Below are 12,494 nucleotides of genomic sequence, written 5' to 3' on the forward strand. Positions count from 1 at the left end.
TTAGTGTGCTGCGACGTCTATGTCAGGTAGTGTTCAAGGTTATTTAAATGTTATTGTAATGACACTACGTTTCAAGGTGTTAATCATGTTGTGTCAAAACTGTGGAGAAGAGTGATTGAGACATGCTAAATTCAGGAAGCACAGGGAACAATTGTTTCAGCAAGCATAATATAAAATTATGTTGCCGAGTTCTACACGCAGCTAGCAAAAATATTTATTTCCGTGAAATTTCAGAACCAACTTCAATCCTAATGTTCGTTAATAATTCCATGCCAAAGATATTGCAGCCGAGTGAATTATCATTGTCATTGTCGGTAGTGAGTTAAATATGTTTACTCATTTCGATATGGCAGTATTCGGAAGCGACAGTCTTGCTTACGAAATCCGCAAGTAAGCGGTGACTGTTTCAAGTGGTTTGATCTATCGGAGTACTGGGACGTTTCAGTGCCACAAGTCCGGTTTCATTCCACATCCTTGCCCGATACGAGATCGTGCTCTGTGTCCAGTGACCTGGCTGTAGACGGTTCGCTGAATGCTAGTCTTCCCGCCTTCTTTCATTTTGTAACTCATGCATATCTTCTATCGTCGTAGCCAGTTTTATACTGGCGATGTAAAACTACTTTACTTGCGTTATGTAGCGAGTACAAACTATGTAGTGGCTGAAACTCAGTAGTGTGTTCGTACTCAGGGAGAAAACAAGTCCCAGAATGGTTCAAATGGCTCTGAGCACTATGGGACTTAACTGCTGTGGTCATCAGTCCCCTAGAACTTAGAACTACTTAAATCTAACTAACCTAAGGACATCACACACACCCATGCCCGAGGCAGGATTCGAACCTGCGACTGTAGCGGTCGCGCGGTCCCAGCCTGTAGCGCCTACAACCGCTCGGTCACTCTCGTTTTAAGCCATTCCCTGGATCAAGTCTTCTTTTCTCGTTCTTCTTGTAGTGACGTAACAAGACTGTTACGCCACACGGTAGTAGCCGAGTGAAAGAAAGGCACGCGTACACACACGCCGACTGGCGTCAATTCTGGAACAGGATAACTATTGAATGGTAGCAAGAAAAGTACGTAGCTGCTTTATACTTAACTTTTATTATGTGATGAATACAGCGTTCTTGTTGAGACATTTATACTAAACTCTCAAAGTAGGTAAGGCTAATGGCGCCTTGCTAGGTCGTAGCCATGGACTTAGCAGAAGGCAATCTAACTGTCTCTCGGCAAATGAGAGGAAGGCTTCGTCCGTATGGTCGCTATCAATGTCGTCGTACAACTGGGGCGAGTGCTTGTTCGTATCACGAGACCTGCCTTGGTGGTGGCGCTAGGTCTGCGATCACACAGTGGCGACACGCGGGTCCGACATGTACTAAATGGACCGCGGCCGATTTAAGCTACCACCTAGCAAGTGTGGTGTCTGGCGGTGACACCACACTTCTTTAAACACGATGCCAAATTGAATGCCAGGACTACTTTGTCTGCATTTGTGGCCGTACTCACTACGCTCAAAATACACATGAACACGAATAGCGTCTGCTACAAAGTGAGGTGAAACTGACAAACACTACTTAAACGTTCACGGGCTTGGATGGCAAATCCATGGCTAGATAAGAGCGATTTCGTCAAACATGTTAGAGCGTTTATGGGGGCCTTTACAATTCTCTTTACCCTATCGTATCCCAGTGATTGCAATAGTTACACGTTAACATTATATGCAGAATATTTTTGATGAAGTGCGCTTGATAAAAAAGGCACAGGGTGCGATAAATCTGTCTAAGTTACTTTATATCTAAGTCAAAAAAGGGATACAGTTTTCGGTCGATACATTATGAAAGGAACCACCCGGCATTTGCCTTAAACACCTTAGAGGTAGCATAGAAAATGGTAATATAGGTGGCCGGATGGGGAAATGAACCACCATCTTCCCGAGTACGAGTACAGTGACTTGCCTCTGTGCCATCCTGCTTGGTAATTTCAACATGGAAAGTGCTCTAGTAGTATTTTTAATGGAGAGATGTGAGCAGCGGTATCAACAGCAACTGGAATTATTAGGTTGGTGCATAAGTTCGTTTAGTTTTTGTTTTGCATATTTCTGTTCTGGTTGCTATGGATTTACCCATAGACTGTCGTTTTTTATTTGTAGTTCACTGTTGCTATTTGAGTTTACATATCGTCATTGTCTCATTTGGGGATAGTGAATGGAGTTGTGAATGCTGAAAAATGGGTGCCACGTTATAAATCACAATATTTCCGACATATTCTTCTATTTGAGTTCAGTAGAGGGGTGACAGCGGTGGAGGCAGCCATGTACATTTGCTCCGTGTATGAGGATAATGCCATTGGACAGACCACGGCAAGAAAATGGTTTTCTCGTTTTAAGCAGGGATCGTTTTGACATCAGTGACTCTCCAAGTTCAGGAAGACCTACGGGGTTTGATGAGTATCGTGTAAACGCATTAATCCACAGTGATATTCGTCAGTGTACTCGATAAAAGCAAATGAGATGAACTGTGATCACTCCATCATCTTACAACATTTTCGTTCAATGGGGAAGGTTCATGCCGCATGCTCTAAGCCAAAATCACAAAAACCACAGGGTGGTCGCATGTGCATCTCTGTTTGCTCCTCAGTTGGCTCGCGAACAAAAGCGACCAAACCTATACTGCATCGTTACTGATGCCAACGTAAGGAAAAGAAAGGAATGGTTGAACCCTAACAAAGCAGCAACTGCACGCACAAAGACCGGCGAGCATCCACAAGAGATAATATTAGACATATGGTGGAACAGCGACCGTGGGGTGTAACCAACACTGCTGACATTTGTTGTCAACAACTGAGACGTCTTGCAGACGCGGTCCAAGGTCAACGAACAGGAACACTGCGTGAAGTGATGCTGCTCCACGATAATGCCCGCCTACATTCTGCTACACTGACAGAAAACAGTAAACGGCAATTGGGTTGGGATGTTATTCCACTCCCGCTTTATTCATCTGATCTGAAGCTCTCAGATTTTCACCTTTTCCGCTCTCTGTCGAACAACCTTCAAGGAACTTCCTTCCCAGATGAAAAAGCGCTCCGGACGTGGCTGGACGAGTTCTTCGGCTCAAAACCACGTGATTTCTACCATTGCCTCAGCATTGTCACACTGTTGTGAAAGATTAAGAAGAATATATTATTGGTGACTAAAGTCTCTGTTGTGTTTATTAGCTTAAGGAAAAATGATACAAACTTTTGCACCAACCTAATATTTCAGCAGCCAGACCAGGAGTAATAGTCGTTCAGTTCCACACCTCCATCCTTGGCTGCGGAAGTTATTCTTCAATTCTGAAAGTGTTTGTCAAGTTCGCGCCCACACGATAACGTTCAAACGGATGCCATGAAACCGCCAAATTCAACTTTGAGCAAAATTTCGAGTTCGTTAAAGCATCCGATCTGCCTCAATATCTCTCGCTGTATAGTAATAAAAGTAAAATGAGTTCTACGTAGCACTACTCATACTGGGATATTCTTAAGTACCTCTGAGTTTTCAGAAGACAACTGCGCGAAAAGTATGAGGCACAGAAAAATATCAGTGGTAGAGCATTTCAATCAGTTTCGATTCGTAATACGCGCCATGGCGTTGTGGCACTACGGGACAGTAGTGTCAGAATATGTATACAGGAAATCCGCTCCGCATTGTCGCCTCGAATTAACTGCGCCACCAGACAGGTAACCCAATTAACAGTTACAAACTATCCCGTCGGAGGAACATCCGCCACTAAGCGTTAGAGCAGACGTTGAAAATGACGCTTCAGTTATCAGATTCTTTTTATTTGGAACACGTGCAATGCTTTACCGAGTGGCTAGAGTCCCTCTCCCAAAACAAAACTACCAGCGTGAGGTGGATATCATTAATTTTATAGCAAATGCTCATGTTTACCAGCCAAATGTTGTTGATGTATGAATGCATGGTTTCGCGGCGATATGAATGAATAAAATTTTCTCAGGCTTCCAGCCGCGTCAGGTGGTTAAAATCCCACGAGTTTTCGACCGAGCTCTCCCCGGTCATTGTCAAGTGGTAAGACTGACTGCTGTGCCGCCGTGGTCGTATCGTTATATAGCCGCACTGCTGGCTGTGACGTCACTGGTGCTCTCTTCCTCGCCATATACGGTAATGTTTTCATCCCGCGTCCGTTGCGCCCGTTTTAACCTCACGATGGCCGGGCCCCAGGCTGTGCTGAGCTGCAAACCGCCGTCCTTGCTGATGGTGTTTTCTGAGGTTTTTATTTCAATAGCTTCTTTTATGACGCTATCCCAAAATCCCTTCGTCTTCATAACGACAGATGTTTCGTCGAATAGAATTCGGTGTCCATTTTCTAAGGCGTGTTCTGCCACGGCTGATTTTTCTGGATAGCGTAGACGTAAGCACCTCTCGTGTTTCGTCCGGCGTTGCTCCACAGTACGTACTGTTTGGCCGACGTAGTAACAGCCACACTGACATGGTATCTTGTACACTCCAGGCGTTCTAAGCCCTAGATCGTCCTTCACAGGCCTCATGAGCTGACGAATTTTTGCTGGGGGCCTGAACACCGATGAAATGTCATATCTCTTCAGGAGCTGGCTAATCTTTCCCGACACTATGCCACAGAAAGCAAAAACACAAGTTTCTTGCTTTCTCTTCTCTGTTGGTGTGTTTCTTGTGTGTCACACCAGATATAGACTGTGACACCTGTCCGTGGCTGTACCCGTTTTCCCGGAAGACTTTACGGAGGTGGCTCAGTTCTAGTGGCAGGCTTTCTGCGTCTGAGAGGACTTGAGCACGATAATAATAATAATAATAATAATAATAATAATAATAATAATAATAATAATGGGGTGTGACGAGGGCCTACCGTCGGGTAGACCGCCCGCCTGGTGCAAGTCTTTCGATTTGACGCCACTTCGGCGACTTGTGCGTCGATGGGGATGAAATGATGATGATTAGGACAACACAACACCCAGTCCCTGAGTGGAGAAAATCTCCGACCCAGCCGGGAATCGAACCCGGGCCCTTACGATTGGCAGTCTGTCGCGCTGACCACTTTTCTTTCACTTTTTGTTCGTTGTGTTTGGTCGTTGCGGACGTCACATGACATCCGTTCAAGTTCGTTGTTGATTCTTTGACACAGTTTCAGCTACCGGGAGCGGTTTAGCACGCAGGGTATTCAGAACGCCACGTTTTAGTGCCGAACGGTGGTGGCTGAGAGCGTGCAGATACCGATCTGTGTGTGTCGGTTTCCTGTAGACACTGTGGCTGAGGTGCCCATTGGTTTTCCGTAGAACGAGGACGTCAAGGAAGGGCAATGCACCATCTGTCTCGACTTCCATCGTAAACTTGATGTGGCCGTGAATGCTGTTCAGGTGTTCTAAAAATTCTCTTGCCATTCTCCTCTGCTAAAACTACCTCTGTTTCATGTAGGGTGAATATGGAAGAGAATTTTGAAACGCTTGGACACTGAGCTTTTAGATTTGTCACCTCTTTTTTGATCCCGGAATGCTATTTATACCAGGGGGCCCTGAACGTCTTTACTATATGGTTATCAATATGAAGGGCTGAAATGCCAGGCTTCTTACCAGATTTATTAAAGGAGTCACAAAATTTACGGAGCAAAGACCAAGCCTTCCTCCTTGAATGTTTGAAATTCAAGTTTTCTACCGTCTCAGACCAGCGTAACTTCCTTGCATTTTTTTATTTTATTTATTTATTTTTTTTTTTTTTGAGTCATCAGTTTTCTGACTGGTTTGATGCGGCCCGTCACGAATTCCTGAATTCCTCTTCTGTGCCAACCTTTTCATCTCAGAGTAGCACTTGCGACCTACGTCCTTAGTTATTTGATGGATGTATTCCAATCTGTCTTCCTCTACAGTTTTTACCTTCTACAGCTCCCTATAGTACCATGGAAGTAATTCCCTGATGTCTTAACGGATGTCCTGTCATCCTGTCACTTCTCCTTATCAGTGTTTTCCATAATTTCCTTTCCTCTCCGATTCTGCGAAGTACCTATTCATTCCTCACCTTATCAGTCCACCTAATTTTCAACATTCGTCTATAACACCACATTTCAAATTCTTCGATTCAGCGGATCATGTAATTCTTCTTCACTTTCACTCAGGATAGTCATCAGCGAATCATATCGTTGATACCCTTTCACTTTGAATTTTAATTCCACTCCTGAACCTTTCTTTTATTTTCATGATTGCTTCTTCGATGTACAGGTTGAACAGTAGGGGCGAAAGACTACCTCTGTCTTACACCCATTTTAATCCGAGCATTTCGTTGTTGGTCGTCCACTCTCATTATTCCCTCTTGGCTCTTGTACACATTATACAGGGTGGTCCATTGATCGTGACTGGGCCAAATATCTCACGAAATAAGCGTCAAACGAAAAAACCACAAAGACGAAACTTGTCTAGCTTAAATGGGGAAACCAGATGGCGCTATGGTTGGCTCGCTAGATAGCGCTGCTATAGGTCAAACGGATATCAACTGCGTTTTTTTTAAATAGGAACACCCATTTTTGATTCCATATTCGTGTAGTACATAAAGAAATATGAATGTTTTAGTTGGAACACTTTCTTCGCTTTGTGATAGATGGCGCTGTAATAGTCACAAACATATGGCTCATAATTGTAGACGAACAGCTGGTAACAGGTAGGTTTTATAAATTAAAATACAGAACGTAGGTACGTTTGAACATTTTATTTCGGTTCTTCCATTGTGATACATGTAACTTTGTGAACTTATCATTTCTGAGAACGCATGCTGTTACAGCATGATTACCTCTAAATACCACATTAATGCAATAAATGCTCAAAATGATGTCCGTCAACCTCAATGCATTTGGCAATACGTGTAACGACATTCCTCTCAACAGCGAGTAGTTCGCCTTCCGTAATGTTCGCATATGCACTGACAATGCGCTGACGCATGTTGTCAGGCGTTGTCGGTGGATCACAATAGCAAATATCCTTCAACTTTACCAACAGAAATAAATCCGGGGACGTCAGATCCGGTGAACGTGCGGGCCACGGTATAGTGCTTCGACGACCAATCCACCTGTCATGAAATATGCTATTCAATACCGTTTCAACCGCACGCGAGCTATGTGCCGGACATCCATCATGTTGGAAGTACATTGCCATTCTGTCATGCAGTGAAACATCTTGTAGTAACATCGGTAGAACATTACGTAGGAAATCAGCATACATTGCACCATTTAGATTGCCATCGATAAAATGGGGGCCAATTATCCTTCCTCCCGTAATGCCGCACCATACATTAACCCGACAAGGTCGCTAATGTTCACTTGTCGCAGCCATCGTGGATTTTCCGTTGCCCAAAATTATGCCGGTTTACGTTATCGCTGTTGGTGAATGACGCTTCGTCGCTAAATAGAACACGTGCAAAAAATCTGTCATCGTCCCGTAATTTCTCTTGTGCCCAATGGCAGAACTGTACACGACGTTGAGAGTCGTCGCCATGCAATTCCTGGTGCATAGAAATATGGTACTGATGCAATCGATGTTGATGTAGCATTCTCAACACCGACGTTTTTGAGATTCCCGATTCTCGCGCAGTTTGTTTGCTACTGACGTCCAGATTAGTCGCGACAGCAGCTAAAACACCTACTTGGGCATCATCATTTGTTGCACGTCGTGGTTGACGTTTCACATGTGGCTGAACACTTCCTGTTTTCTTAAATAACGTAATTATCCGGCGAACGGTCCGGACACTTGGATGATGTCGTCCAGGATACCGAGCAGCTTACATAGCACATGCCCGTTGGGCATTTTGATCACACAGTCATACATGAACACGATATCGACCTTTTCCGCAATTGGTAAACGGTCCATTTTAACACGGGTAATGTATCACGAAGCAAATACCGTCCGCACTGGCGGAATGTTACGTGATACCACGTACTTATACGTTTGTGACTATTACAGCGCCATCTATCACAAAGCGAAAGAAGTGGTTCAACTAAAACATTCATATTTCTTTACGTACTACACGAATATGTATTAAAAATGGGGGTTCCTATTTTAAAAAACGCAGTTGATATCCGTTTAACCTATGGCAGCGCCATCTAGCGGACCAACCATAGCGCCATCTGGTTTCCCCCTTCAAGCTAGACGCGTTTCGTTCTTTGTAGATTTTTCGTTTGACACTTATTTCGTGAGATATTTGGCCCGGTCACTATCAATGGACCACCCTGTATATTACCCGTCTCTTCCCCTACCTTACCCCTGTTTGTCTCAGAATTTCGAACATCTTACACCATTTTACATTTTCGAGCGCTTTTTCGAAGTCGACAAATCCTACGAACGTGTCTTGATTTTTCTTTAGTCTTGTTTCCATCATTAACCACAACGTCAGAATCGCCTCTCTGGGATCTTTACCTTTCCTAAAGCCAAACTGATTGTCATCTAACGCATCCTCAATTTTCGTTTCCTCCATTCTATATATTGTTCTTGTCAGCAGTTTGGGTGGGTAAACTGTTAAGCTGATTGTGCGATAATTCTCGCACTTGTCAGCTCTTGCTGTCTTAGGAATTGTGTGGATGATGTTTTTCCGAAATTCTGGTGGCACATCACCACTCTCATACATTCTACACATCAAACTAGATAGTCGTTTTGTTGCCACATCCGCCAACGATTTTAGAGCTTCTTATGGAATGTTATCTAGCCCTACTGTCTTATTTGATCGTAAGTCCTCCTAAGCTCTCTTAAATTCTGATTCTAATACTGGATAACCTGTCTCTTCTAAATCGACTTCTGTTTCTTCTTCTATTACATCTGACAAATCTTCCACTTCATAGAGGCCTTCGATGTACTCTTTCCACCTACCCGCTCTCTCCCCTGCATTTAACAATGGAATTCCCTTTGCACTCTTAGTGCTACCACCCTTTCATTTAATTTTACCATAGGTTATTTTGACTTACCTATATGCTGAGTCAGTCCTTCCGACAACCATTTCTTTTTCAATTTATCCACATTTTTCGTGTAGCCATATGGTTTTTGCTTCTCTTCACTTCCAATTCATTTCATTCCTCTGCGACTCGTATTTCTGCGTTCCTGAATATCCCTGAAAACTTTTCATTTTTCTCCTTTCATCGATCAACTGAAGTACTTCTGTTATCCACGTTTTCTTCGCGGTTACCTTCTCTGTTTCTATGTTTTTGTTTCCAACTTATCAAGACCATGAAGAACGTTCAAGTGTGTGTAAATTATTAAGGGATCCAAGTGCTGAGGTCATCGGTCGCTAGACTTACACACTACTTAAACTAACTTATGTTAAGAACTACACACACACCCATGCCCGAGGGAGGGGCCGCGCAATCAGTGACATGACGCCTCAAACTGCGCGGCCCCTCCGCGCGGGCGACTATGAAGGGGTTCATCTTCGTTGGCACTGTCTCCATTTCTGTTAAACTGTTCACATAGGTATTCACATCTCTCATCCCATCCTGAAATATATACTCTCCTTTATTCATGAGGAATATGTTTCTTAGCAGATGCAAGAACAGCTCCAACATAACGGCTGTAGCTCTGTCGTTCTGGTGGAACGAAACAAATATACTTTTCCAGGTGCCCGAGAAATCCTGCCAGTTTGCCTTTCTAGAATTCCGTCTAGGTCGTGGCACTGACTTAACCAGTGAGACGGATAAGCCAGTACTGAGAATAACAGGTGTGTGTTGGCTGTGTAGGAAGTCTGACACGAATTTTGTTGATATAGAAACTGCTTGGTCTTTACGATCATTGGAGACAAAACAGAGGATCGTGTTATAGCCTCTCTGCCATGCAGCTGATCCAAATGTATCGAAATACTTGGAGTCAAAAACTAGGTAAAGGTTGTTATTTTCAGCTCAGTCAACAAGAACATTATCACAGTCGTTATTCCGTTCATACTTCCAATGCTGCTGGTGACTGTTAAAATCACCAGCATATATTGATGGATGGACGGCAATTTGTAGAACTTTTGGCACCCATCCTACATTGGGTGGTTTGTAGATATTATGGGTAGTGAGCTCTTCAAGTTTTGTCGACAAATTATGAATTTCATTACCTGCATTTGCTGAAATTAGGTTTGCACGTTCAATATTAGCTTCACTGTAAGTAGTAACACCATACGAGGGGCGTTTGAAAAGTCCGTGCAAAGTCCGAGAGATGGCACCATCGGCGCCTATTGAGGTCATATTTAGTTAGTAGCATCTTTGCAAAGAACGCACACCAAGTTTCAGCCATAGTGGTCTATTTCTTTGTGTTTGGCATTCGTGTGAATCAATGAAGTCGAGTGATTGTCGAAAAAGTGGACGAAGAAGAATTTCGTGTGGTGATTAAACATTACTCTATGAAAGGCAAAACGCCTCAGGAGACTAAAGAGAAGCTTGATAAACATTACGGTGACTCTGCACCTTCGAGTAGAACACTTTAGAAGTGGTTTCAAAATTTTCTGAGTGGCCATATGGGCACAAGTGATTCTGATAGTTCTGGACGCCCTGTGGAGGTTACGACTCCAGAAATCATTGATAAAATCCATGATATGGTGATGGATGACAGAAGAGTTAAGGTGCGTGAGATTGCTAGTGCTGTGAGCATCTCGAATGAACGGGTACATAATATTTTGCATTAACATATGGACATGAGAAAGCTATCCGCAAGATGGGTTCCGCGATTGCTCACGCTTGACCAAAAATGGAATCGTGTGAAGTCTTGCAAGGATGGTTTGCAGCTGTTCAGGAAGAATCCGCAGGACTTTAAGCGTCGTTTCGTCACTGTGGATGAAACATGGGTACATTACTATACTCCTAAGACCAAACAACAATCTAAACAATGGGTTACCAAGGGAGAATCTGCACCAAAAAAGGCGAAGACCAGTCCTTCGGCCGGAAAGGTTATGGCGACTGTCTTTTGGGATTCGCAAGGTATAATCCTCATCGACTATCTGGAAAAGGGTAAAACTATTACAGGTGCATATTATTCATCGTTATTTGACCGTTTGAAAACCGAGCTGCAAGAAAAACGCCGGCACACACCTCAGCAGTTGTGGTCGCAAAACTAACGTAAATAGGATTCCAACTCGTTTCAGATCCCCTCTATTCTCCAGACTTGGCTCCCTCGGACTACTATTTGTTCCCCAATTTGAAGAAATGGCTGGCGGTACAAAGATTTTATTCAAACGAGGAGGTGATTGCAGCAACTAATAGCTATTTTACAGACTTGGACAATTCATGTTATTCGGAAGGGATCAACATGTTAGAAGAGCGTTGGACGAAGTGTATAAGTCTAAAAGGAGAATATGTCGAAAAACAAAAAAAGGTTTACCCCGAACACTTAAGCAGTTTTTATTTTTGCACGGACTTTTCAAAGACCCCTCGTATGTATTGTGGTAAGTTGCCCCAATAAGCTCATTGCCATATATCTTTCCTCTTTTACCAAGATCTTCTTCGTCTGATGCATCAGTTTCTTCGATTAAAACCACGTCAATATTACTTAAAAGAAATTTTGACAAATAGTCACTTTCAGCTCGGCTAACTTCTTCAATATTTAGTTCGTAAACAAGGTCTGAAGGTCCGAATTTTTTTGTCGTTTGCTCCTGAGAAGGGCCCTTTTCTAGTGTTTGCTTGCCCAAGTTAGTCTGATGCTTGTAGCCACGAAATCCAAAACAGGTCTGACTGGCGAGACGCTGTAGCTCATTTAATGTTACTCAGGGTGCACGTGCAGTATTTTATTGCGAACGCCAAAGACAAATCAATGGCTGATGCTTTATAAATTACTTTAATTCTTCTTTTTGCCCTACAGCAGCTAATGTACTGTGAATCCTTTGCTTTCCAGAATGCTGACAGATTTCCAAACAAGTAATGAAAATCATTATCCCACCATCACAGCCGTAATTACATTACTTAGGAAACATATTTTCTGCAGCCAGATAGCGCTATTACGAGGGGAGCCCAGTAAATAACACAATACTTTTTTTCTGAAAGCAAGATGCGTTTATTCCAATACATGATATTAATCCCCACTCTTTGGCTGTTAAATTTTGTTGTTCGACATAATCTACTTCAATGCGACGGCCTTACACCGCTTTGCTGTATGCCCGCATAGTACCACTCTACCGCCAACATCTTGCTGCGTCAACAACTTCCCCATCATCCATGCACTGTTTCCCGCGAAATGTATTCTTCAGTGCGCCAAACAGATTTAATTCGGAAGGTGCGAGATCCGGGCTAAGGGTGGGTGACGAAGAACAGCCAAATGAAGTTTTGTGAGCTCCTCTTGGGTGTGCAGACTTGTGTGGGCCCTCCTTTGTCATGGGGAAGGAGTTCGTTTGCACTTTCATGGCGACGAACACGCCGAACTCGTTTCTTCCAGTTTTACAACCACGTGCGGTCGGCCGCCACGCGAGAGGTCGGACAAGTTCGCGCGTCCTTGATGTGATGACGACAGACGCCGCGCCTGTCGCATCACCGTGCTTTTTT

The sequence above is a fragment of the Schistocerca serialis genome, chromosome 2 (assembly GCF_023864345.2).
Source record: "Schistocerca serialis cubense isolate TAMUIC-IGC-003099 chromosome 2, iqSchSeri2.2, whole genome shotgun sequence".
NCBI lineage: Eukaryota > Metazoa > Arthropoda > Insecta > Orthoptera > Acrididae > Schistocerca > Schistocerca serialis.